Here is a 25,857-nt window from a genome sequence, read left to right on the forward strand (position 1 = left end):
GTTTATGAAACTTACTTACATATTTTTATTTATTTGTTTATTACTTTTGTGCAATTCAGAGTAAAATGTTGGGGTGTGGGGGCCTGAGATCCTGACTTTGCTTGGGGCCACAAAATGGTTAACCCTCTGAGGTCTGAGCTGTTTTCTGGGCCTGGAGGTGTTCTGACATGCTCTGACATTTGTGTTTTTTTCTGTTACTAGTGACATTTTCATGGCTAAAGTCTAATTACACTGTATTCAGCACAAACTCTGCTACAATAATATATCAGCAGCATGTATGTAAAAGTTTGTAGTTTTGAGATAATGACATTTATGCGTGGTTTGTGAAAATACAAAAAAAAATTGTCACTGAAATAAGGCCATGAAACCCATACTGATTATTTCTTCACAAGACTTTTGAAAATTGTATGACGTAGCCTAGAATATTTGCTCCAAAACTATGTGAAAATCACCCTGACTGCTCATTCAGATAAGACAATATATTGATTTAAAATTTCTAAGACGTGTTTTGTGTGACAAAGCCATATTCGAAGAGGCGTGATCATCTCATGAATATGTAAGCTTTTAACACCTGAGAAAGACAAAGACACTCCCCTAACTGCCCTATTAGGAGCGATCAGGCCCTGTCATTCAGAGCAACCTTGCACAAAGAATGAGGAGATTTAAAAAAGAATGGCTTTTAGATTGTTTGGATTTATTTACAACACAACATAATCCAAAAATACACAACAAATGACAAAAGAGCACATTGAAAACAATGATCCAAAGACAGAGACCTTTGTGCCATTCCTAAAAACATTGTACATACCTTTCATTTCCAAGGTGTTTGATTTTCACTTTACCATGTTCATGTACAGAGACTCATGTGAATGTTGAAGTCAGCAGGACTCAGTTGCATCTGGTCCCTGAAAGAAAAGAAAAAAGTGAACATACTGGTATCAAGAGAAACTAGGCCTGCACGATTTTGGGAATACATTTTAGATTTTTCTGGTTAAAATTGCTTTTTTAAAATTCACAGAATACACACACACACACACACACACACACACACACACAAATGTTTCCAACAATATATAATATAAAGAACACCATATTTGTTGTGCCTTGTAGGCATAAGCTATGTGCAGTACTGCATAAAATAATTTTATTTTACAAAGCAGCCTATAAATCTTCCAAAAGATTTCAGTAACAATGCTAGAGAAAAATATATTGATTATCTTATGTTACTTCAAATGTTTCCATTCGTTATGATGATATGAAATGAGATAATAGTAAAAACATAAAGCCTAATGTTTGGTGCATTTTTCCTTTCAAACGCAATCGCGCTCCAAAATATGATACATTCAAACCCACAGCGCGCTCCAAAATATTAAACATTATGGTTATACATATCTACGTTTGAGCAGATATCCACAAACAGTATTTAACAGTAAACACGGGTCTAAATAGTATAATATTCACCATATATCTAGCAACAGTTCAACTGCAATGTGAAGTTTATGCAACAATACCATAAACTAATAAGTAAGAATTTCTTACCTTACATCTTTCTTGTCTTCAAATCGCGTTCTTCTTCTTCTGATGTAAATCCAATGTAAGCTCACAGCGCGTCTTCCAAACTCGACGAAAAGCAGAGACTTGTGAAGTGTTTTGGTGTTTTGTGTTTGAGATAACGAGGGCGTTCGCGTTCCATGTGGAGATTTGCATGTGAATCTCTTTTGCGTGAGTGGGCGTGGCCGAATTAAAAGTAATTAGCAAGCGTTTGAGATACTGGACATCCTGTTGGTTTTACACAAATTACTTAAACAGAGAATATTTGTTTTCAGTTTGAATCCGATCATTTAAAAGTACACACTTAAATGTGTATAAAGGTATATGGCTCATAAATGTGTGAGAAGGATTCGCTGAGTTTTGTTTCAGTTTATAGACGTGCTCAAGAAAAAAAAGTTCACCGCGACGGAGAGGCAGAACGCACACCCTGTTTATTTTCTTTATTTTACAAAAGCACAATGTTTTGATTTGATTGTAAGTGGACACATACAAAAGTAGAAATATCACAGATTCTTTTTTTATATTTCTTTTTTCTGTATAACCATAAATGACGGAGTAATTTAAGTTTATTGTACTACAATGTGAAGAAAATCCAGCAAAACGCGGGGGCGCGTTTTCCGACCTCAGAGGGTTAACCTGCCCCTGCGATGCAACATGAACCAGTCAGCTGTGCCAAGTAGTTAACGCTGTAATTTCCATCAGCTTGCGATAGACCCATCAGCCTGCGCCATCTAGATACATCTACAATATTTTCACTCCATTCATCCAATGTGTGCACAAAACATGCTTTCCCCTACACATAGAACTGAGGGAAGTGATGAATAACTCTACTCATCTCAAGTGGCATTTAACGTTACATGGGCAAAATCAATGAATAAAAGCAATTTATAGCACTAACCTCTTCCCCTGTCCTCGTTACAGAACTAAACGAGGCGCATTCGCAGTACTCTAAAAGTCTGTGTAATGAATGAGGCTGGCACCCATTCATCCAACCGCCAGAGGGAGCCCTCTCCTGAATACTAAAATGGACTGTTGCTTCGTTGGTTACTTCCTGCCTTACACCAGTATAAATGGCCATGCATTTCCACTGCTTCCTTACGAAAGTGTGTTGCCCTTGCAATGCGATCTGTCGTGCAAAGCTAGACAGCCAGTGAACATTCAAAAGTCCTCCAATAAACACACAAGGCTTGCCTTTTCTTGTATTTTACTGAAGTTGTTTCCTCTTGTTGTTTTGTTTTGTAAAACTGAAACATTACAAAATAAGAATATAAATCAGTACACAAAACATGAACATATGCATACATATAACTATGTTACTACAAAATTCCTATCAAAGTGTAAAACAAGCACTGTAGCCTACTGAATACAACAAGCAATGTAGCCTACTGTATGAAAACACAGTTCACCTACAAGCCACAAAGCAATTAAAAAACAGAGCTAGCTACAGCTGTGCTGCTAGCTAACAGAGCACATGTTTTACAAACATAAAAACGTTTCTAACATGACATTCCTTACCAATGCAAGTGATTGAAAATGATTTACACATTACTTACAGGCACATAGTCTCCAAGGCAGAAGCGTATCAGAAATAAATTCAGCAACATGAATCTAGCACTGACTTTCTTGCCTGACAGAGTTCTACTGTAGAGAGTGCTTCACTGAATTATTAACTCTGACCAGTAGATGGCAGCACACAGCATGAACTTCTGAAATTTAACTTAATGTATTTAATGTTTTAACTTTTCCAACGAATAACTTATTTAACCCATTCATTTAACTTTAAAGACAGCACACGAAGTATTGCCAGTCTATCACTGCCTTATAGAGCGTTCTTCATTGCTTAGTCTTTGTCTTCTTGTTATGACCATTGTGCTTGCCTTATTAGATTACTGCCTTTTGGATTACCGGTTTTGCCCTGTTTGGACTGATTACTTGTCTCTGATTACCCTGCCTGCCTTATCGAACACGTCTCTGTCTAGTGTATTGGATTTGTTTGCTGAGATTGAATAAACTTCCAGCATTTGGATTCTATTTTGCCGTTATTTGTATGGCCCAAACATCGTTATATGAATAATCACATCAATATATTATTCCAAGGTTGTCCAGTTGCCAGATCTTGTATGATGCCCACCCTACTCGCGCAATCAACACATCATACAAATGTCAACCCATTTGTGAGCTCAACCTGGCAACCTACAACCCAGCTGAGCCGTCGATATCTGTGCAGGTAGTAGACGCGGGAAGTTGAATAAGCGTTACTGGTAGGAATGGGAAAAGACTCAGTGGTAAGTAAATATTTAACGCAATTAACGCAGCATCCGGTTTTGCCTGTCATCCTTCGGCTGCATGGCGTTACATTATATGATGCGCTTTTATTCTTGCTAATGCTTTTAAACCATTCAAGCCTTATCTTAGGCTACTTATTTTATAAAACTTTAAAAGCGGAAAGCGCATCACTCATTCCTGTGAATACATTTGACATCGCAGCCTGACCTTGACGGAAATAAATATCCTACGCCAAAAGTACCAGAGAAGAAGTCTCAGCTGAGCTCAGATCTGTAAACCGTACAGTTGCTTTGGGTTTTCAGTCCGTACCCGTTTCGCCCCGTGGCTCAAAAGGGACACAGCAACAATAGGGACACACGAGAAAGCCAAAATAGAATGCAAAATCTATTAACAAAATAGAACTATACAGAAAAAAAGAAAGAAAAACTACGTACAACGGTAACAGTGAACAAATTCATAATCCGTGCACGCTTTCGCAATCGTTGTTTTGTATATTGTTCTTTCGCAATAGTTGTTTGTAATATTCAGTTCCTGTGAAAAATTGTGAAATACTGTTCCATAGGTGAAGTTACACAACAATATGCTGATTGATTACATAACAATATGTGGATGTAATATTCAGTTCCAGTGAAAATCTGTTCCTAGAAGAGTAGGCTATACACAGGTGATGAGTAATATTCAGTTCCTGTGCACATCTGTTCCTATAGATGAGTAGGCTATACACAGGTGATGAGTAATATTCAGTACCAGTAAACTCCCCCCGCTGGAACAGTTTCTTACAGTAACTGAATATTACACAACATCACCTGTTCAGTCTTGCAAACTGTAGCCTACTCACAGATTTGTGGCCTATAGCTTATTTTAGAAATCTGTTTTTCTGTAGGCTATATTGATTTGTTGTGTATTGTTAAGATGATTACAACCGTCTTAACTGAATTTTTCTATGATGTGGCGATGGGGTGTGTAATGTACAGATGACATGAAACCGCATGTGGTTGAACTGAAACCCCCCCCCCCAGGTTTTTTGGTACCCAAATGTTGACAGATATGGTCTTGTGCCCCCATTCAATAAATCTCTTTCATTCTCAATCATAAGGTATTATGAATAATCACCATGTGTTAAGTAAAATGTTTGGTATTTGTTGTGTCCATTTGATGGCAAATATTTTACATATTTTATATATAGTATATCATCAATTGACGATAATGCCGATTCATTTAAAATCTTTGATGAATTAAGTAAATTTCCCATGTAACATCCAAATGCATATATCTTATATATAAAACTTGTGTACCAAATTAGCTCAAAAGGGAAATATGTTTGGAAATACAGTTGACGCGTGTTCCATAAACTTCATTTATTTATTGCACACAATCGTGAAGTTCGGAAAAATGTGACTACCGGACTACCGTCTAACTAAAACACACTAAAACACATCATAGGTTCAGCCCACCTCATTACATCATTAGGGGAAAACAGAATCTTACATAAACACATATAAATTCATACACATATAACAGTAAAACTAAATAATTTGCAGGCTCCTACAGTCAATTAATCTATTCATCCAGCAAACACTCAGTATTGATCGTCTAACCACTCTCAGAAAGGATATTTTTCTTAATCACAGAAAAATAACTCTTTCCTAGCATGTAGCTGTGATCTCATCGTGAAAGGGGCATTGATTTACAAGCAGGGACCAGAATCAATACTCATGTGAAATATGCACAAAAGTTTTATTTAGCTAAATCACGAACACATACACACAATCACGCATACGTGGGTAAAATGGAAAGTGCAAGTAAATGAAACTGGAAACAGGAACAGGGAATGAAGCTCTGGAAAAGAGTCATTTAACCATCTGAAAGAACCACCAGTTTCTTAGTTTAAAGCACCATGTTACACAAGGGGACTGCAGCTAAACCCCTATTTAGTTATTTAACCCTCTGGGGTCTGAGCTGTTTTCTGCCCATACGGAAATGTAATATATCACATATATGTCCCTATATCGCAAGTGATGCCGTCATATATGCTAAATATAAGACAATATATTGCTATCACATATATACATATCTATAGATGTTGATATAAGTTTATAACATATATAAATTTCCCATATTAAATGAGTATATTGTCATATATTAATATGATGTATATATGTAGAAAAGGCCCCAAAGTTATGTTTGTGTTGCTATTATTTAGTACAGTTGACCATATTGTGAGTTATGTTTTACGTTTACTGCCGTTTATTCAGTGCTTGTAATAGGATAGCGGACGCGCGCGCTGGTTTGTATATTGTATGTGACGTCACGCAGTTAGTATGCAGTATGAAAGATAGTCGGTCAGTCCCAGATAGCAATGAGTCGGCGGCCCACCGTCGGCGCTCCGGCGGCAGTAGAAGCGGCAGAATGGCGACATCGCAAACACGTTGGACGGCGCACCGCCGGCGGCAGCCGCTTTTTAAAAGCTGCAGCCGCCTTCCTACCGCCTTCGTTTCCGCGGCCGGCCCGCGGGCCAACCGCCGTCCCGCCGCCGTTATATTTAAGGCGGCCCTTCCGCGGCCCGCTGGAGGCAAGCGCTATTTTCGAGCGATCTGCCGCCGCTTATTCTGGCTATATATATATATATATATATTATTTAATATTTATAGCATGCAGTTTATCAAGAATAATGATTGCTCAAACCAGACAAATATCCATTTGGCATTTTTATTCCACATTTCAAAGTACATTAACTGTCATTTAAACAAGATGTGTCAGATCACTGAAACATAACAGAAAAATAAATAAATCAATATACTAACATGCAGGTTTCTTATTAAATTTTGGTAAAAAAAACAAACAAACAAAAAACAGCCTTACAAGCAAATTACAACTCTTACAATAATTGTTCATATAAAGAGGACAGCTCTAGGGTGAAACAAATTACCTGTAAACATTATGACAAGTAAAGAGAATACTTGATACGAAATAATGTGCAGGATACCAAATAAATCAAAGTATGACATCACATTTACAAGCCATTTCTAACAATAGGTTAAGTGGTAGTAATTTATAGTAAAGCTCTGGAGTAGAATAGACCATTATAGCTGCAATGCTGACCTGTGGCACAAGGACTTACAAGCATTATTTTAAAAAAGAAAAAAAAAGAAAGTAATTTCCACAGTTAGTGAGTATAGTGTGACACTTCTGACTTCTTTAGGGGTCTTGATGTTACTGACTGCAAGATAAAGAAAGGATTCCAGTTGTCAGTGATTCTGGGGTGTCAGTAGTCAGCCTAAGTGGTCGGCTGTGGGTCCCTCTCAGCTGTGCGGTGCCTTTTTCTGCCTTCACGGTCAGATGCTCCTTTCAGGTAACGCGAAACATTAACCTAGACCGCTTCATCAGTGGCATCCTGGGTTGCCAGGTTCTTCCGGATGGCTAATTTAGAAAATACAGATCTGTCATTTCATTTGAATTGCATGAGGCCATACACATCTACTTAAATATAATTTAAAAAATATCCAACTTACTTTGAACAATGGTCTAAAGGAACATGTCTCTAAAACATGCTTTATCCCCTACACCGAGCTGAAAATCCAAAAAAGTGTTAAATTACATTTCTCTGAAGCTTCTCATAAATAAATAAAAAATGTGAAAGGCTAAGGATTCAGACTGTAATATATGCAGTATACAATCTTAAATTTTACTTTTTAGATTACTCTATGGCGTTATAATCAGCAAACTTACAAATTGTTCCTGGAGCTTTTTATCCTGCTTCAAACTGTTGTCAAGACACGGCAAATCTTCCTGGGTGTGTAGGGGGAGTAACAGATCCCCTGACAGGGATAACTCCAACAGACACAACATCGCCAAACTCTGCAAGACGTCACAGCATAAGGGTCTGATCTGCACCTACAGGGTTTCCCAGAATAAAATAGTCAGTCCTGGTCCCTCAACTACTAAACTATGACATTTATATCTAGGTCTACTACATGTACAGGTAGCCCCAGTGGGAATTAAACCAACAACCACAGGTGCTGTGTGCAAGTTGTACCTGATTGCCCAGTGCAAGCAAACGTCTTCAACATTGTTTGTTGAACTTGCTTCACCTGCTCTTGAAGTAAGCCGCTGTCATCTGAAGCTACAAAATGAAAGGCATATGGTAATTTTGGACTTACATCACACACAAAAAAGTACAATTTAAGAAACAGTGCAAGTTCTCACCTGCTCGTGCATTGCTTTCCCTCAGGGCTTGGTTCTACATTTAAAAAATAAAATAAAACAAACAACTAAAGGCACTATTTGCAATACTGTTAAAACACTGGACATTAAGACATAGGGCTAGAATATACCTTCACAGCTGAAAACTTCATTCTTGACACGAGATGCCATTGGAGTACAAGGGCCAACAATAGAGCAATGACTTTCTCCCTCCTAATGATAATCATTGACATGTAAAAATATGTTTGAAGTTATTGCATACATTTAATGAATTGGACTTAAATGTAACACTTAGTTAAGCGCAACGTATTACATACCTCCAGAGTTTTCACCCATATGCTGCCAGGGTAAATTTGCTGCCGGGGGAGTAAAGCTTAGTACTTGATGAGCTGGGGGAGCAAACATAACAGCTTTCATTTCAATGAAATTGCATATTGCATATTCAGTAATGAAACAATAATTGAACTGTGCAAAGCTAATGGAATGTACAACACACCTCAACACCTTTCATCCAGAAACTGCTGCAGCGAATCCCATCAAGTGTCCTAGTGAAAAACAGATTATGATTAAAGGATTCATCATCTTAAAGTCAGCATGAAATCAAATTTGACAATTTGTATAATTTGTATACAATGTAATATTGTAGTGTTTATGTAAATGATTCATTTGTGCACTTCATTTTTTATTTTTTTATTCATGTACCCTTATAATCTTTAATCAAATACGTTACCCTTCCCTCCCCCTCAAAACGACTTCTCTTCCGGTCATGTGCAATGGCGTGAGGGCGTGGCAACTCCCCTCAAACCATTAGTCTGCTATGAGCAGAGATGGAGAGGAGGAGCGCTAGAGTAAAACCCTGCTCCTCTATTCAATATTCCCTTTCACTTGGAAATACGTCACAACACTGGAGAAAAGTCGTTTGTAACTTCCAGTTCATGCCAACTTTAAATAGAAGCAATAGTTTCCAAGACAAAAAAAACTTCACAAATAACATCACTTGTACTCAAACTCTTGGCGGATTCTGGATTACTGGGGAGAAACCTGGTTCTGAGAAAGAGGAAACAGAAATTTGATGATAATAATAATAATAATAATGAATGAAAGATTCCGTTATCCACAATAAACAGACAAATAAATTACACAGATGAAATAAAGGAAAATCAAATGTACAAGTCAGACCCATTTACCTGCTCCCTTCATGAACTTAACCCTCTGGAGTCTGAGCGTTTTTTTGGGCCCTGGGGGTGTTCTGACATGCTCTGACATTTGTGCTTTTTTCAGTTGCTTATAAACATATTAATGGCAAAGGTGTAAATTCACTCTATATAGCACAAACGGGACTACAATAATATGTGAGCCACATGTATGTACATGTTTTCATTTTTGAGAGAATAATGTTTATGCGTGGTTATCGAAAAAACTAAAAATTAAAAATTTTGAAATAAGACCACAAAACACATACTAAATATGTGGCAATAAGACTTTTGACTTATGGATGTCGTCGCCTATAGTTTTTTCTTCAAAATTATGTGAAAATAGTCTTGCTTTATCGTTCACATAAAACCATACATTGATTTAAATTGATGTAAAACAGGTTTTGCTTGGAAAGCCAATATGCGAGGGGGCGTGAACGAGGAGTGGTTTACACCTTAGAATACACCCACTCTGCATAATTAGCCATTCACTCAGGTGTGACACTGACTGAGCCACAATGCAAAGACAAAATATATATTTAGAAGAAGACTTATATTGACCATTTAAGATTTTGCTTACATCTATCTTGTAAATATGTTTTGCTATTTTATTAAAATGGTTACAATTACAACAATAATTACAATTTCAACAATATTTCAAGTGTACTTTCTTTGTAAAAAAAAAATGATTATAGGCCCTACATTTTATCTATGTATTCATTAGTTTGAATATAACCAACATTGGAACAGCTAACATCTTAGTTGATGACTTTATTTTTGACAAAAATAGTATTTTATATATAGAAATGGCTAAACAAAAGCTTATTTGATGTGGCAGTATATTCTACAGTAAAAACTGTACCCAAATCTGGTCAACAAAATGTTGTCTTTCATATTTCGTCTGACTGTAACGTTGTTTTCATGAAATATTAGGGCATATTGTTAATTTGCAGTTTAATACGTTGCTTATACAAATAGCCTACATTTTATTTCAACATTCAGTCGATGTTTACTTATCTCAGTATAGCAATACAGTTTGCTAAAACATCATCATTCATTCACACACGCGATTTAAATTTAAACTGTCTTTGCCAGCTGTGGTAAACAGCGCGCATCTCTGCCGTTTATTCATTCATAAACAGAAACCCACGTGAAGAAATTCACGTGAGAAGGAAAAAACTTACTTGTATTCCTCAGCTCGCTCCTCGATATACCCGCACTTCTGAGGGACATTTTCCATTAGTATTATTCCTCACAGCGCTGCAAGACGGTGTAAACAAGTAATGATCTAAATAAACTTGTGTGTTTTCTCGAGCTGATGTGGGCGTTCACAGGATTGCCTCAGCCATTTGCGTTTGAATAGCGCGCGCTCTCCGTGGGCGGGGCCGATTATAACGTAATGAGATGAGATGAGCTCGACTGGAATCGCTCTCTTTTAATACAGATTTCACAAGATGAGAATAATTGTTTTTTTATATAAATGACTTCATTTAAAAGAAGAGAATTCAAGCTTCATGCCTGTCTGTCTGTATGTCTGTTTGACTGAGTATTCGCTGAGTTATTGTTAATTTTCGGACGCGTTTCAGAATGGACTTCACTGGCAGAGAGAAGGCAGAACTCGCTTCGTGTTTATTTTTCTTTATTTGGCCAAAAGCACAACACTTTGTTTTTATTGTGAGTATACACAAAAATAATACACATTTAACAGAATCGATTGATGTATGAAACTCCTATGGAAAATCAAAGTCAACAGAGTATTTATGAGTTTCTTTTACACTAATAAAAAAAAAGCGAGCTGGTATCGCCGGCGATACCGTAGACCTCAGGGGGTTAACCCTCTGGGGACCAAGCGGTTTTTGGGGCCCTTGAGATGTTCTGACATGCTCTGACATTTGTGCTTTTTTCAGTTATTTATAAACATGTTAATGGCAAAGGTGTAAATTCACTCTATATAGCACAAACAGGCCTACCATAATATGCGAGCAACATGTATGTAGATGTTTGTATTTTTAAGAGAATAATGTTTATGCGTGGTTATTTAAAAAAATAAAAATGAAAGTTGCTGAAATAAGACCACAAAACTCATACAAAATATGTGCCCACAAGACTTTTGACTAATGGATGTTGTCCCTTTCAGTTCTAGCTTCAAAATTATGTGAAAATAGTCTTGCTTTATCGTTCACAAAAAAAAATACATTGATTTAAATGGTGTAAAACAGGTTTTGCTTGGAAAGCCAATATGCGAGGGGGGGGAGTAGTTTACACCTTAGTCCCACCCACTCTGCATAATGACTCTGCATAATTAGCCATTCATTCAGGTGTGACACTGACTGAGCCACAATGCAAGGACAAAATATATATTTTGAAGAAGACTTATATTGACCATTTAAGATTTTGCTTACATCTATCTTGTAAATATGTTTTGCTATTTTATTAAAAAGGTTACAATTACAACAATAATTACAATTTCAGCAATATTTCTGCAAAAAAGTACTCTTTCTTTGTAAAAAAAAAAAAAAAAAAGATTATAGGCCTACATTTTATCATATGTATTCATTAGTTTGAATATAGCCAACATTGGAACATCTTAGTCTATGACTTTATTTTTGACAAAATAGTATTTTATATATATGAGCAGAAAAGCTTGATGTGACAGTATATTCTACAGTAAAAACTGTACCCAAATCTAGTCAACAAAATGTTGTCTTTCATACTTCGCCTGACTGTAACGCAGTAACTGTAACTGTAAAAGCAGTTTATTCTTTCACACACAGACGCACGATTCATATTTAGGCTAAACACTCTTTACAAATATGTACCCTTCATTCATCTCACAGAAACGCGATTCATTTTAGGCTAAACAGTCTTTACAAATATGTACCCTTCATTCATCTCACAGAAACGCGATTCATATTTAGGCTAAACAGTCTTTACAAATATGTACCCTTCATTCATCTCACAGAAACGCGATTCATATTATAGAAACGCGATTCATCTTTTTGTTTACATAAGCCTACAACGTTATTCCATAACGTTATTCCACATTAACACTTGAGAAAGGATAACTTAGCCTACCTCACTCCTCAGCGGGATCTGCTCCTCATATCAGCACGGAAAATTTTCTCCATAAGGTAGGCTATATTATGCCTCTTTGTTTACAGCTGATGTGGGGGCGTTTCACAGACTGAAATGGTTCTCAGAATTTGCGTTTGAATAGCACGCGCTCTCCGGGGCGTGGTCAAATTACTTTTGAATGGCTCGTAATGAGCTCGACTGGAGTCGCTCTCTTTTTATACAGATTACAGAAGCTGATAATATTTGTTTTTTATATAAATTACTTCATTTAAAAGCTGCGATCTCAAGCTTTATGCCCGTGGGTCTGTTTGCCTGTTTGACTGAATTTTCGCAGAGTTATAGATCATTTTCGAACGCGTTTCAAACGGGAGTTCACTGACAGAGAGAAGGCAGAAATCGCATCATGTTAAAGTTTCTTTATTTGTCAAAAAGCAAAACACTTTATTTTTATTGTGAATATACAGAAAAAAAATAGAAACTGAACAGGATCGATTGATGTATTACACGAAAATGAAAGATCAAAATTAACAGAGCATTTAGTGTTTATTTTCATTGCTAAAAAAAAAAAACGAGCAAAACGCGGGGGCGCGTTTTTGGTCCCCAGAGGGTTAACTAATGTTAACAAATACAACCTTTGATTTTAATAATGTATTAGTAAATGTTGAAATTAATATCAACTAAGATTAATAAATGCTGTAGAAGTATTGTTCATTCTTAGTTCATGTTAACTAATGTAGTTAACTAAGGAAGGGATAATGTATAGGGAGGCGATTGTCATAGCGAATAACAACCCCGACAGGCTGAACGGGACCCCGATGCGAAGCGGAGGGTTCTTGAATCAGCCTGAAGGGGTTGTTATTCGCTATAACGACCGCCTCTCTATACATTATCCCGCTTATTACATGGCTACCTACAAAATAAATAAATAATTTGATTCGAATTATTGATTTAAAAAGGAGTTTATTGATTTAAAAACGATTGTATTGCTTCCGCCAAAGAAAATAGCATTCCGCGTCCATAGCAACGCGCTGTTTTTCATGGCAACGGTGTGTTATACTTAGCGGCGGTCTGTTATCAAGAAATAACAGACCGCATTCTACATTGGAATTCAGCCAAGCCATGTAATAATGAACCTTATTGTAAAGTGTCACCAACAAATTTTTAAATCACTTGTTTTTCTGAAGTAACAGTGTCCAACAACGACATCCCGCTGGTGTAGTTATAGCGGGAGGTGCGCCTCCTCTGTCCCCATTGACTTAAAACGGACACCCCAAACATGCGGTGAGTTTAATGGATGGCAATTTAAATAAATGGGGGAAAGTCACGTGAGAGGAGGCAATGGTTTAATGATTGGTTATGAAAGTTGACAATTAAAGAACAGCTGAACATCAGTTCACAAATAAAACATTGTTTTAGTCGTTAAATTGTGACTTTTGTTATTATTTTGGAATAAATGTAAAAATGCTTAAAAACTAACTTGATGAGATTTATACTAGATTTTAATATATAGAACATTAATTATATAGTTAATGTAAAAATACAAAATAGATTTGTATTATATAAAAATAAAAAAATAAAATAAAACTGTGGCGAGCAGGATGAGGTCAAGAGCCGTGGGAGGACGGCGCGAGGAGGAGCAGAAGCATAAAAGGAGGAGCGATGATCGTGAAGATCGAGAGAGGATGCGAGACCGGTGTGTCGCGCAGGTGTCGCTCATCAGTAATCACGCCACCGGTCTCGCTCTGTCCACCCACGGCTCTCGATCTCGTCCTGCTCGCCACAAAAACATTTATAAAACTTTAAAAAAACAAAACAGAGACTTTGGCTCCTCATTTCAGAACACGCTCCTCATTCAAGGTCCATAGCAATAAAAAGAAAACTAGAAAAATAAGCCACAACAATTCATAAATTAAAAAATTTGTAGGCTATCATTCCTCTTTTTTTTTTTTTTTTTTACCTTAGATTAATGTAATGTAATAATTAATGTAAACTTACAACAGCAGACATGAGACTACGATCGCCCAGCTTCTGATCAAGAGCCTCGAGGTCAGCCTGGGTTTTCAGAGGTAAGACCACTCCTTCAGGAACCTCTAGCACCGATCCGTCTTGCTTTTTCAGCAGGGCATTCAACATCTTACCATGAACACGTTGGGTCTCCTTCACTTCTTCTAAAACGGTAAGAAGTTTAGTGAACATAGCTTCACATGTAGGGCTGGTGCCTCTGGCTGTGGGGCTGGCAAGTTGTTGGGCTGAGGAGCTGGTGCCTCCGGCTGTGGGGCTGGCAAGTTGTTGGGCTTAGGAGCTGGTGCCTCCGGCTGTGGGGCTGGCAAGTTGTTGGGCTGAGGAGCTGGTGCCTCCGGCTGTGGGGCTGGCAAGTTGTTGGGCTGAGGAGCTGGTGCCTCCGGCTGTGGGGCTGGCAAGTTGTTGGGCTGAGGAGCTGGTGCCTCCGGCTGTGGGGCTGGCAAGTTGTTGGGCTGAGGAGCTGGTGCCTCCGGCTGTGGGGCTGGCAAGTTGATGGGCTGAGGAGCTGGTGCCTCTGGCTGTGGAGCTGGCAAGTTGTTGGGCTGAGGAGCTGGTGCCTCCGGCTGTGGGGCTGGCAAGTTGTTGGGCTGAGGAGCTGGTGCCTCCGGCTGTGGGGCTGGAAAGTTGATGGGCTGAGGAGCTGGTGCCTCTGGCTGTGGAGCTGGCAAGTTGTTGGGAAGAATGACTAGCGACACGTTGGGCAGTGGGTTTTTGAACATACTTGTTCACTTTCTTCACTGCTGGCAAAAAGAGTTGGTTTGGTGGAGTGGGTGGAAGTTCCTCTGAAGAATCAGAATGTTCACTTGATTCTTGTTGGGTGCTCAGTTGACTCTGGAGAAGTTTTGCACTTGGCCTAGAGAAGTTAACACAAACACATAAGGCACACCTTACCTACTGCTTTCATTTTATTTCTAGAGGGCATGGAAGTTGAACTGCATTGCTTTACAATCATCTACCTTCTTTTTCTTGAGCCATTTTCATTGTCAGTCAAATCGGATGAATACTCAGCTTGGTGTAGCTTTACCCTGGCTTCTGCATAAGTGGCTGCAAAACACAACGATACACAATAACAGGACTGGGTGGGGCAGATTTTATAATTTGCACAAGGGTTTACTATCACGGAAGCAACATTTGTTGCAGAATATATGCACATACCTATAAACTAAATCGTATCTGCAAAAGAGCTTTTGTGGTTGCAGGTTTTTTTCCCCTACCTACCTAGAGCACACATGATTTGACTAATCAACTGTGTCAAGCCTAATGTCATCCTGTTTGGTAGTACTGAAAACCTAGTTATACCAGCCCTTTATATATATAACTTTGGAAAACAAAGGTGTAAATTAATTTAAGTAAGGAAAGTATAGCAGTGTTTATTCTACTATATTTATTAAAGGAGGAAAATCAAAGTTACCTGCATTTCCTATTACACGCACATTACACTGTGTCCAGTTGCTGGTTGGTGGTGTGCTCTCTTTCACTGCCCTGGTTACATTGACCAGTAAAGCTGGTGGCCACCAGCATATTTTTCTGTCTGTGCCCTTGAACCACTCTATTGGAATGATGTCCATTTTCTTGCAGCCATCAGGGTCAACTTCATCCACAAACTCCACAACACTGAACGAGGATGCCCTGCAAAGTTTAATGAGTCATGTTCTGAGGCAAAGCCACAAACATATCCTGAAGAGGCAATAAAAGCAGTGGTTTGGTGAAGTCTGTTACTGGAGCACTGGAAAGCTGACCAGACAGTTTTGATAGCAAACGGACTCCCAGAGATGTGGAGTCGATGGGGTAGTTGAAAAAACATGTCCCAGTCTCAAAACGTTCATAAACCACATGTGTTCCTCCAGTGGAATGCACAATGTTCTGCACAATCACAACTCTTCCCTCAAGTTCAAAACAATTGGTACCAGTGGAGTTTGAGATTACTGTGTCTTTGTGTTTAAACATCTTGTATTGAACATACTGATGCATGGGAAATTCTGTCAGCATTGGTCCAGATTCATGAGGCTGAGTCAATTTAACATCGTCAGGCATTTCTTCAGGCATTAGAGCAAATAAGTGCCTTTCATAAATACGCCTGGCAATTTGTTGCACAGGATTCTGTGGTCTTCTCACCATTTTTTTTAACTGTCCCAAATAATTCTCAAATGGAAAACATGACACCGAATCCAGAGGGCCATACTTTTTAGCATCATCTGCTAAATGTAAAAGACTGTGAGTATTGTTTACCAGAAATGTTGTCCCATATATCTTCTCAAAGTTGGTAACAAAAAATCGTAATAATTTTTGGGCATACCCATAGTATTCTCTACACATAGTAGGAGACAAAAGTATTCTCATAGCAGATGACAAAACAAGAAAGTTTTTGTACTGTTGACGGGGCAATTTTTGAAAAAGCACAACAGGCCCTGTATATAATAAAAACTGCCTGAATTCTGTAGCCTTCCATTGGCTGTACTCAGACAAAGAACGTGGCTTTCTGGAGAAGCTCCGAGGTAAGCTTTGTCTACACAGTTTCAAGTGATCAGAGATGGCGGATAGAGTGGAAGACGAAACCCGACACTGCAATGGTCCCTTAAACCACAGAGCAATTAATTTTCGGACAATTCCCAAGCAAACTAAATGCATATAGTCCAAAGGAAAATTGGAAACCATGCCAATGCCTAGGCCCTGGAGAGGTGACTTAGAGTGATGGTGCTCTTCATCAGACATTTGATCAAACTGAGTGTCTGTCCTTGGGCTGGAATCTATGTCAGGAAACACAACTTTACCATCAAGATAAATGCCATACTGCGTGCAACGTTCACAAGAACTGTAGCCACCATGACCTTTGATACATTTTAAAAAAGCTCTTGCTGGAGTGTCACATATAAAAGCATCTGGAAGTGGTACATTGTAATGTTTACCATTAAAAGTTACACCAATTGTTGTGACAACTTTTAAATCTTCTATAAAATCATGCATGTAGTCATTTACAGATTTAGGTTTACAGGGACCAGCATAGACCCCTATTATAAACACATTTGCTTTTGGTAATTCAACTATTTTACCTAATATAGGCCACAGCTGCATATCAGAATCAGAATCAGAATCAGAATCAGAAAGAGCTTTATTGCCAAGTGTGCTTGCACCCACAAGGAATTTTTCTTGGTACTGAAGCTTCCAGTGCACATATACAAATACAAATACAACAAGAAACATAGTAATACAAATTCTAAGAATAAAATATATAAAAAAAATAAAAATAGTATAAAAAGTCAAAAAAGGGGTCACAGTTGGGTTTAGTCTGAATAAACATTTACAGATTATGAACATATTTACAGTATGTTGAGTAATATGAATTATAATATAAATATAAATATCACCTGAGTTAGAGAATATTACACTAGACAGTGGGAGTCTAGTGCATGTTACAGATTATGAACATATTTACAGTATTTTGAGTAGTATGAATAATATAAATATAAATATCACCTGACTTAGAGAATAGAATATTGCACTAGACAGTGGGAGTATTGCACTTACAGGCATATGCATTGGGGGGCATGTTAAGTGTTCAGAAGGGAAATGGCCTGTGGAAAGAAACTGTTCCTGTGCCTGGACGTTCTTGTGGCCAGTGATCTGTGTCGCCGTCCTGACGGTAACAGTTCAAACAGGGGGTGTCCAGGGTGAGTGGAGTCTGTGATGATTTTACCTGCTCTCTTCCTCACTCTGGAAGAGTACAGGTCCTGGAGGGTTGGCAAGGTGGCACCAATAATCCTCTCTGCAGTCCGGACTGTCCGTTGTAGTCTCCTGATGTCCGATTTGGTAGCTGAACCAAACCAGACAGTGATGGAAGTGCTTAAAACAGACTCAATGACGGCTGAGTAGAACTGGATCAGCAGCTCCTGTGGCAGATTGAACTTCTTCAGCTGGCGAAGGAAGTACAGTCTCTGCTGGGCCTTTTTCACAATGGAGTCAATGTGATTTGCCCACTTCAGGTCCTGAGAGATGGTAGAGCCCAGGAACCTGAATGACTCCACTGCTTCCACAGTGCTGTTCATGATGGTAAGAGGGGGGAGTGCTGGGGATTTTCTCCTGAAGTCCACAATCATCTCCACTGTTTTGAGCGTGTTCAGCTCAAGGTTGTTATAGCTGCACCAGACAGCCAGCTGTTCAACCCCCAGTCTGTAAGCAGACTCGTCACCATTTTGGATGAGACCGATGACGGTGGTGTCGTCTGCAAATTTCAGGAGCTTGACAGAGGGGTCTTTAGAAGTGCAGTCATTAGTGTACAGGGAGAAGAGCAGTGGGGAGAGAACGCACCCTTGGGGGGCGCCAGTGCTGATGGTGAGGGTCCTGGATGTGAGCTTCCCCAGTCTCACTCGCTGCTGCCGGTCCGTCAGGAAGCTGGAGATCCACTGACAGATTGAGGATGGCATGGAGAGCTGAGTCAGTTTGGCTGTGAGAAGATCAGGGATGATGGTATTGAAGGCCGAACTGAAGTCCACAAATAAGATCCGTGCATAAGTCCCAGGTCTGTCAAGATGTTGCAGGATATAGTGCAGTCCCATGTTGACTGCATCATCCACAGACCTGTTTGCTCTGTAAGCAAACTGAAAGGGATCCAGCAGGGGTCCAGTGATGTCCTTCAGATAGGCCAGCACCAGTCTTTCAAACGACTTCATGACCACAGACGTGAGAGCGACAGGTCTGTAGTCATTAAGTCCAGTGATTTTAGTTTTTTTGGGAACCGGAATGATAGTGGAGCGTTTGAAGCAGCAGGGAACTTCACACTGCTCCAATGATCTGTTGAAGATCTGCGTGAAGACTGGGGCCAGTTGGTCAGCGCAGGCTTTTAGACAAGCAGATGAGATGCCGTCTGGGCCTGAAGCTTTCCTAGTCTTCTGTTTTTTGAAGACTCGGCTCACGTCCTCCACACAGACCTTAAGCTCAGGTTGGATGGCAGAAGGGGGGAGGAGAGGGGTTGCAGGAGGTGATGGTGGATGTGTGAAGTGCACATCAGAGCGGGTGTGAGGTGTGAGTCTGGGCTTCTCAAACCTGCAATAAAATGCATTGAGAGTGTCGGCCAGTTGTTGATTCTCCACAGATCGGGGGGATGGTGATTTGTAGTTGGTGATGTTCCTCAGGCCTCTCCAGACTGATGCCGGGTCGTTGGCTGAAAACTGGGTTTTCAGCTTTTCAGAGTAGCTTCTTTTAGCAACTCTGATCTCCTTTGTCAGTCTGTTTCTGGCCTGGTTATACAAGATTTTATCCCCACTTCTGTAAGCATCCTCTTTGGCATGACGAAGCTGTTTGAGTTTCCCAGTAAACCATGGTTTATCATTAGTGAATGATAAGAATGTCCTGGTAGGAATGCATGTATCCTCACAGAAACTGATATATGATGTTACAGTATCTGTGAGCTCATCCAGATCGGTGGCTGCAGCTTCAAAAACAGTCCAATCAGTGCAATCGAAGCAGGCCTGTAGATCCTGCTCTGCTTCATTGGTCCATCTTTTTACAGTCCTTATTACAGGTTTAGCTGATTTCAGTTTCTGCCTGTAGGTCGGTATAAGATGAACCAAACAGTGATCAGAGAGCCCCAAAGCTGCCCGTGGGACGGAGTGATACGCATTCTTTATCGTGGTGTAACAGTGGTCCAATATATTACTGTCTCTGGTAGGACATGTAACATGCTGTCTGTATTTTGGCAGTTCACGGGAGAGATTTGCTTTGTTAAAATCCCCAAGAATGATTAAAAGAGAGTCTGGGTACCTTTGTTCCATTTCAGCTATATGTTCAGCCAGCTGTTGTATCGCCGCGCTCACACACGCGTCTGGAGGAATGTAAACATTCGCGAGAATGAATGAGGAAAACTCCCGTGGCGAGTAGAAAGGTTTACAGTTCATGAAATGCACCTCTAAGTTAGGAGAGCACATCTTCTTCAGTGTTGTTACATCTGAACACCAACTTTCGTTAATGTAGAAACACAATCCACCACCTCTCGTTTTCCCCGTTAGTTCCGCGATGCGATCCGCTCGGAACAGCTGAAAGCCCGGCAGATGTAGTGCGTTGTCCGGTATGGCTTCACTCAGCCAGGTTTCAGTGAAGCACAGAGCAGCGGAGTTTAAAAAATCCTTGTTAGTGCGGGTGAGGAGAAGAAGTTCGTCCATTTTGTTAGGAAGAGATCGGAGATTTGCAAGATGAATACTAGGGAGTGCAGTGCGGAGGCCGCGCTCGCGGAGTTTCACCAGCGCGCCAGCGCGCTTCCCGCGTTTGCGTCTGACCGCGCGTTTGAACAACACCGCTGCCCCTCCGACGAGAATGTCCAGTAAAACGTCTGAGTAATCAAAATCTGTAGAAAAGTTGTCTGGTGTGTGTTTCCTAATGTCCAGTAGTTCGTCTTTGGTGAAACTGATAGGAAAAGAATGACTAAACGCAGAACAAACCAACAAAAACAACACAATAACTGGAGAGCTCCACACCGAGGCAGCCATCCGCGGCGCCATCTTGTTCGTGGTTTGAGCTCCTTGAAAGAGGCAATCCATCAACATTCACACGAACAGTCAATGTATCTGTTGTCAGTTCACTCTCGCTTGTAATTTTCAGTTCTGAAATTATTGCACTTGTAAGCCCAAAATGGTAGTAGCTACCCTGTCCCATTTCTTTCACATCACATTCTCTCAATGTACTGAGGAGAGTTCTGGGATCCTCTGGTAAATCCAGACCTAGTTCCAAAAGTATACCTAATAGCTCTGAAAGTGCAGAATGAGACACATTTCGGTTAGCTGCCCATTCAGCCAGTTTCCTTTTAGCATCAAAATGGGGCTCCTCTTCAGGATTATCAGAGCTAAAATTTTCTTCAGGATCACTAGCTAACTTATCAACCTCAGTATCGACATCAAAATCCAGATTTACAGCTCATCAGCATTGTCTTCCACATATTCCTCAATATTTTGCACTGCCTGGTCCACAGCCTGATCTGCCTGCTCCATAGCCTCCATTGCAAGACTCAATAAATGCTGCTGCACTCTCACTTTAATTCTTCTCCTCCTCGTCCATGAATTGCCATTGAGGTAATCCATTTCACTACAATACACAGAGGAAACCAGTGGCAGAAATAGACATATGATATCTGGTAACACTTAATAATAACGTTCAATTATAAGTTACTTATAAGTTATTAGTTAATGATGATGATTTACAAAACATGACTATACGTTTATAAATAATTAACAAGTGACATGCTAACATTTTTATAAATGTTTTGTTAATTCAGTTATGTCATTTATAAATTATTAGTTAATGATGAACTAATAATTTACAAAACACGACTATATGTTCAAAGATGATTAATTAGTGGTATTCTACAATTTTATAAATGTTTGTTAATTCAGTTATAATTCATTTAAAAGCACAAACATGCAGGTATGCTAGAGCAGTATTTTTAAGAAGAGTAATTTATTTGTTTTCAAGCGGATAAACTGTATAAATGACTTACAGTCTGGGGATTGCAGTGGGTTATGATAAATCATTTCACTCATAAGTGCAGACTTGTGTTCTGTGTGGGATCTAGTGATGTGAACTGGTTTTACCCTCCACTGAAGCTCACATCAGATGCACATGTGTTTAAAGACTCCACGTGTCAGAGAAGACAGCTGTCTATACCCTCACCAGTCAGCATTTACATTAAAGTACACACTACAAAGTGTTCAACACCTGCTGTTATAGATGATGTTGTAAACGCTTGAATAAATCATTTACAAAGCTTTCTGCATGCCCTAATCTAAACTATTCATCACTTGTAAATGTGTTACATATCATTTGTAGATCTTTCTTACCTCTTACTTTACTGTATGTGTACGTGTATGCAAGTCATTTACAACACTTTCCGAATCCCCTAATCTAAAGTGTTATATATCATTTGTAGATCTTTCTTACCTTTCTTACATTACTTCTCTACAAATAATTTACAAAGCTTTCTTCATACCCTAATCTAAAGTGTAAACTATTCATCACTGATATATATAGATATCAGTGGCGGGCCGTGCATTTCACACCTAGGCCTTCAGTGATGTCCAACCTGAATTAATAACTTTTAATAGTGTAGCAGTGCACGCACATACTCTCTATAATTGTTGTGAAATTCCTGTTTTTATTTTGCACCGGCAGTTATAGAGTTAATGCGGTGAGTTCGGGAAAGGCCGGGTAGAGAAACGAGCGAGTAGTTCGGCTTTTGTGTTTGTGTACAGTGGTTTTTGCGTTCCGATTATAAGTTCAGAAACGGATCAGTCTTTTCACGTAGTGTTTTAGCGTAGCGCGTCTGTGTTGCACGTCACCACGTAGGCTCACTATTGGCCGACGCTGGTCATGTGTGATGCGTGTGACGTGCAACACAGACGCGCTACGCTAAAACACTACGTGAAAAGACTCCGAGAGAAGGAAATGAATAGTGGAATAAAGTCGTTATTTTTGTGTTTTTTTGCGCACAAAAAGTATTCTCGTCGCTTTATAAACTTAAGACTGAGCCACTGTAGTCACTTGGACTATTTTAACGATGTCTTTAATAACTTTTCTGGGCCAGCAAGTTTCAGTCCCTTAGAAGTCTATGGAGGAGTGAGACAGCTCTCAGATTTAATCAAAAATATCTTAATTTGTGTCCCGAAGATGAACGAAGGTCTTACAGGGTTGGAAAAACATGAGGGTGAGTAATTACTGACAGAATTTTCATTTCTGGGTGAACTAACCCTTTAAGCAACTCTAAAGATGAGAGAAGAGGAACAATCAAGGAGGCATTTTACAAATATGGGCATAGTCAATGCAACAATTTTGGAAAAAATACAAAGTATTGTTTCTCTTTTTATGGAGCAGCCAACCCCCAAAGAAGTGCTGATTGGCCCACTTGAGACTTCAGACATTTGCAACTACATATCTAAAGATAATGCATTATGGCCCATCTGATTCTAGTATGCTTTGGGAAACTTGCAAATGGCAAAATATTAAATTCAAACTACTTACATGGTATAGAAGAACAGCTGACTTATTCAGGATCTGGAAAAATTCAGAGAAGGAACAAAAAACAAAAAAAAAGTTAACAGTTTTTGTGCAAGCAAATACTGTATGATTAATATTCACTAACCAACTACAAAAAGGCTATATTTAAAGTCTATATTTAAATAAGGGTAAATTATTGTTTTTATGAGGTGGAACAAGTATTCAGGCCAGTGCAGTATGTTAACGCTGCATGGCCACTGCCGAAATGACACAATATCAAATACTAATAGATTTCACAGATAAAAATTAGTATAAAATATGAAAATAGTGCTCGTAGTTTGACTGTGTTTGCTTAAAATAATTGCAGCCTCTGTAGAACGGAGCTAAATTACTCCAAGGGTTGATCTAATGTTTAATTATAAGTGGATCCATTTGATTAAACGTTACAAGAATATTACTAACTAATGCACATAAAAGCAAAACAAAAATGTGCGGGAGGGGGTGGAAGAAAATGCCATCAATTCAAATCGAGCAGACGATCGAGCTTTTCGATTCCAAGACGAAAAGCGTACGTTATTAGAAGAATGATAAAAGAAGTAATATTCCAATGATGCGCCGTAAAGATGGCTTCAGTTGGCTTGTTATTTTCCATTTCACGAATATTCCAATGTCGTAGCAAATTATAATCGAATTAGTTTAGTTAATTAGCAAATTGACCACTTCCCCTATTACAGCTAAAGAAACGTCTTTATAAAATACTTATATTCTAGTATTATGTATTACACGGTTAAGACCGTTTTATATCATATTCAAACAATGTACTCACTGCAGAGCACTCCAGTCCAGAGTCCAGGCCTTAATACATCTTCAAAGTAGAGTAGCAACTTTTCGGTTGCAATTCGTTCAAAAACTTCTTATTATTTCAGTTGAATTGAAATGGTGTTCTGTTGCATATGTGATTTTACATAATCTTGAGAATCTGGGACTAGACAAAACTCTTTTTTTCCTCGACCCAACGAAATTGAACACTTCTGGACTACCTTTTTTTTTATAGGAACCTCTTTAAGGTGTGGAGTCTTATTGTTTTAAAAAAAGCAGAGGATTCAGAGTCACTTCATTGGCTATTAGGAGAGCCTTTAGTCCGTGGAGCACGTCTGGATTTGTCTGCAAACTTTGTATAAGTATTGTGGTGTTATTTTTAACAAAAGAATGTTAAATAAGAAAACTGATACTCCATGGCGTGATTTTTTTTAAACTGAATGTGGATAGAAAACCTGAGTGGAGAGCACTTTATAAACCACCGTTGATGAAAAAGACAGGTGATTTACAGTGGAGAATCCTCCATGGCGCTGTCGCCGTCAATGCTTTTATTTCAATTGTAAATCCTGAGATTGATGCTGTCGTGGAAATTTTAACATTAGAACAGGATGTACTGTACGAAACCAATGGAAAACTTGTTGCTTTGACTGTGTGCGTGTGTATGTATAAATAACAAGTTTGGGAAATGAAACTAGACAGTCTGTTAGAATCTTGTGATTAGCAAATGAAGTCATCATTAAAACAAAGTTTGCTTTACCTAGTAACAGAGGGGTTTGCATTTGAAGAACCAATCAAATAGTGGGGAAATGATGTAATGCAGCATACATTTATGCCCTACCGCTATACTATACAAACTGTTGTATTCTTGTGTACTGTGGGGATTTTCTCAATGGAATTTGTCTGAGATCCTCCGGCCTTGCTTCTTCTTGGGAGAGTTTCTCTGAGAACTGCTCGAAGACTCTCCCGGCCGTTATTAAAGCATTTTGAGGACATTTGCTGATGTCTGTCTGTTATTTCTGCTGCGCAGCAGGTCAGTTTAGGGAAGCAAGTAAGTTAGAGTAAGAGACTCGGCCAGTTGTCGACGGAAGACGCAAAGAGCTTGAGTATAAAGGTTATTAAGTGTCGATTTGTAGACGCTCTGTGTCGATGAGTAGACGCAACAGATTTATTTATTAAGTGTCGATTTGCAGACGCTAGATAGTCGGGTTTAGGGAAAAAATCCACTACAATGCTGAATGTCCTTTTTGCACTGAGAGAGAAACCATCTTTCATGCATTTGTAAAGTGTGCAAGATTAGAGCCTTTATTTCTGCTTTTAGGAAACATTTTTCAGAGGTGTAATGAAACTTTTTCTACGGTGTTATTTATTTTGGGTTTTAAATATGTGTTGAAAAAGAGATTTGTATGCCAGTTGTTGAATTTTGTTTTAGGCCAAGCAAAATTGGCTATTTATATAAGTAGGAAAAAGAAAGTCGAACAAAATTTGGGACAGAATGTAGTTGCAATGTTTTCAAACATGGTGAAAGCAAGAATATTGACTGATTTAGCTTATTACAAGCATATGGACGACCTTATCACTTTTGAAGGTATTTGGTGTTGCAGGGAGGCTTCGTGCTCTGTATCTGAAGGTGATTTGGTTTTTGCACATTTATTGTGAGTTGGGGTTGCTCTTAATATTTATGCACATTGTAATTTAAATGTACTGTGAAATGTATTTGTAATAAAAAAAAATC

At 38.9% G+C, this 25,857-nt stretch overlaps 1 protein-coding gene and 2 long non-coding RNA genes across 5 annotated transcripts in view; 1 reads left to right on the forward strand and 2 right to left on the reverse strand.

Moving 5' to 3' along the window:
* The window catches only part of LOC309501994 (uncharacterized protein), a 206,986-nt gene that overhangs the window by 76,919 nt on the left and 104,210 nt on the right, over positions 1-25,857 (forward strand). The window lies entirely within an intron of this gene.
* Positions 6,533-9,143, reverse strand: LOC309502037. 3 transcript variants are annotated; one of them, XR_014207071.1, is made up of 8 exons: positions 9,038-9,143; positions 8,537-8,585; positions 8,358-8,429; positions 8,172-8,253; positions 7,874-8,077; positions 7,567-7,731; positions 7,350-7,407; positions 6,533-7,257 (listed from the first exon to the last, which is right to left on the reverse strand). It is a non-coding gene; the product is annotated as an uncharacterized lncRNA (long non-coding RNA). The 3 variants fall into 3 exon arrangements; XR_014207073.1 differs by having other exon boundaries at positions 7,874-8,253; XR_014207072.1 differs by lacking the exon at positions 7,350-7,407 and having other exon boundaries at positions 7,874-8,253.
* Positions 15,143-17,398, reverse strand: LOC309500183. The gene is made up of 3 exons (XR_014206493.1): positions 15,742-17,398; positions 15,287-15,374; positions 15,143-15,183 (listed from the first exon to the last, which is right to left on the reverse strand). It is a non-coding gene; the product is annotated as an uncharacterized lncRNA (long non-coding RNA).

Source organism: Leuciscus leuciscus (assembly GCF_965113295.1).
Source record: "Leuciscus leuciscus genome assembly, chromosome: 6".
In the NCBI taxonomy this organism is placed as follows: Eukaryota; Metazoa; Chordata; class Actinopteri; order Cypriniformes; family Leuciscidae; genus Leuciscus; species Leuciscus leuciscus.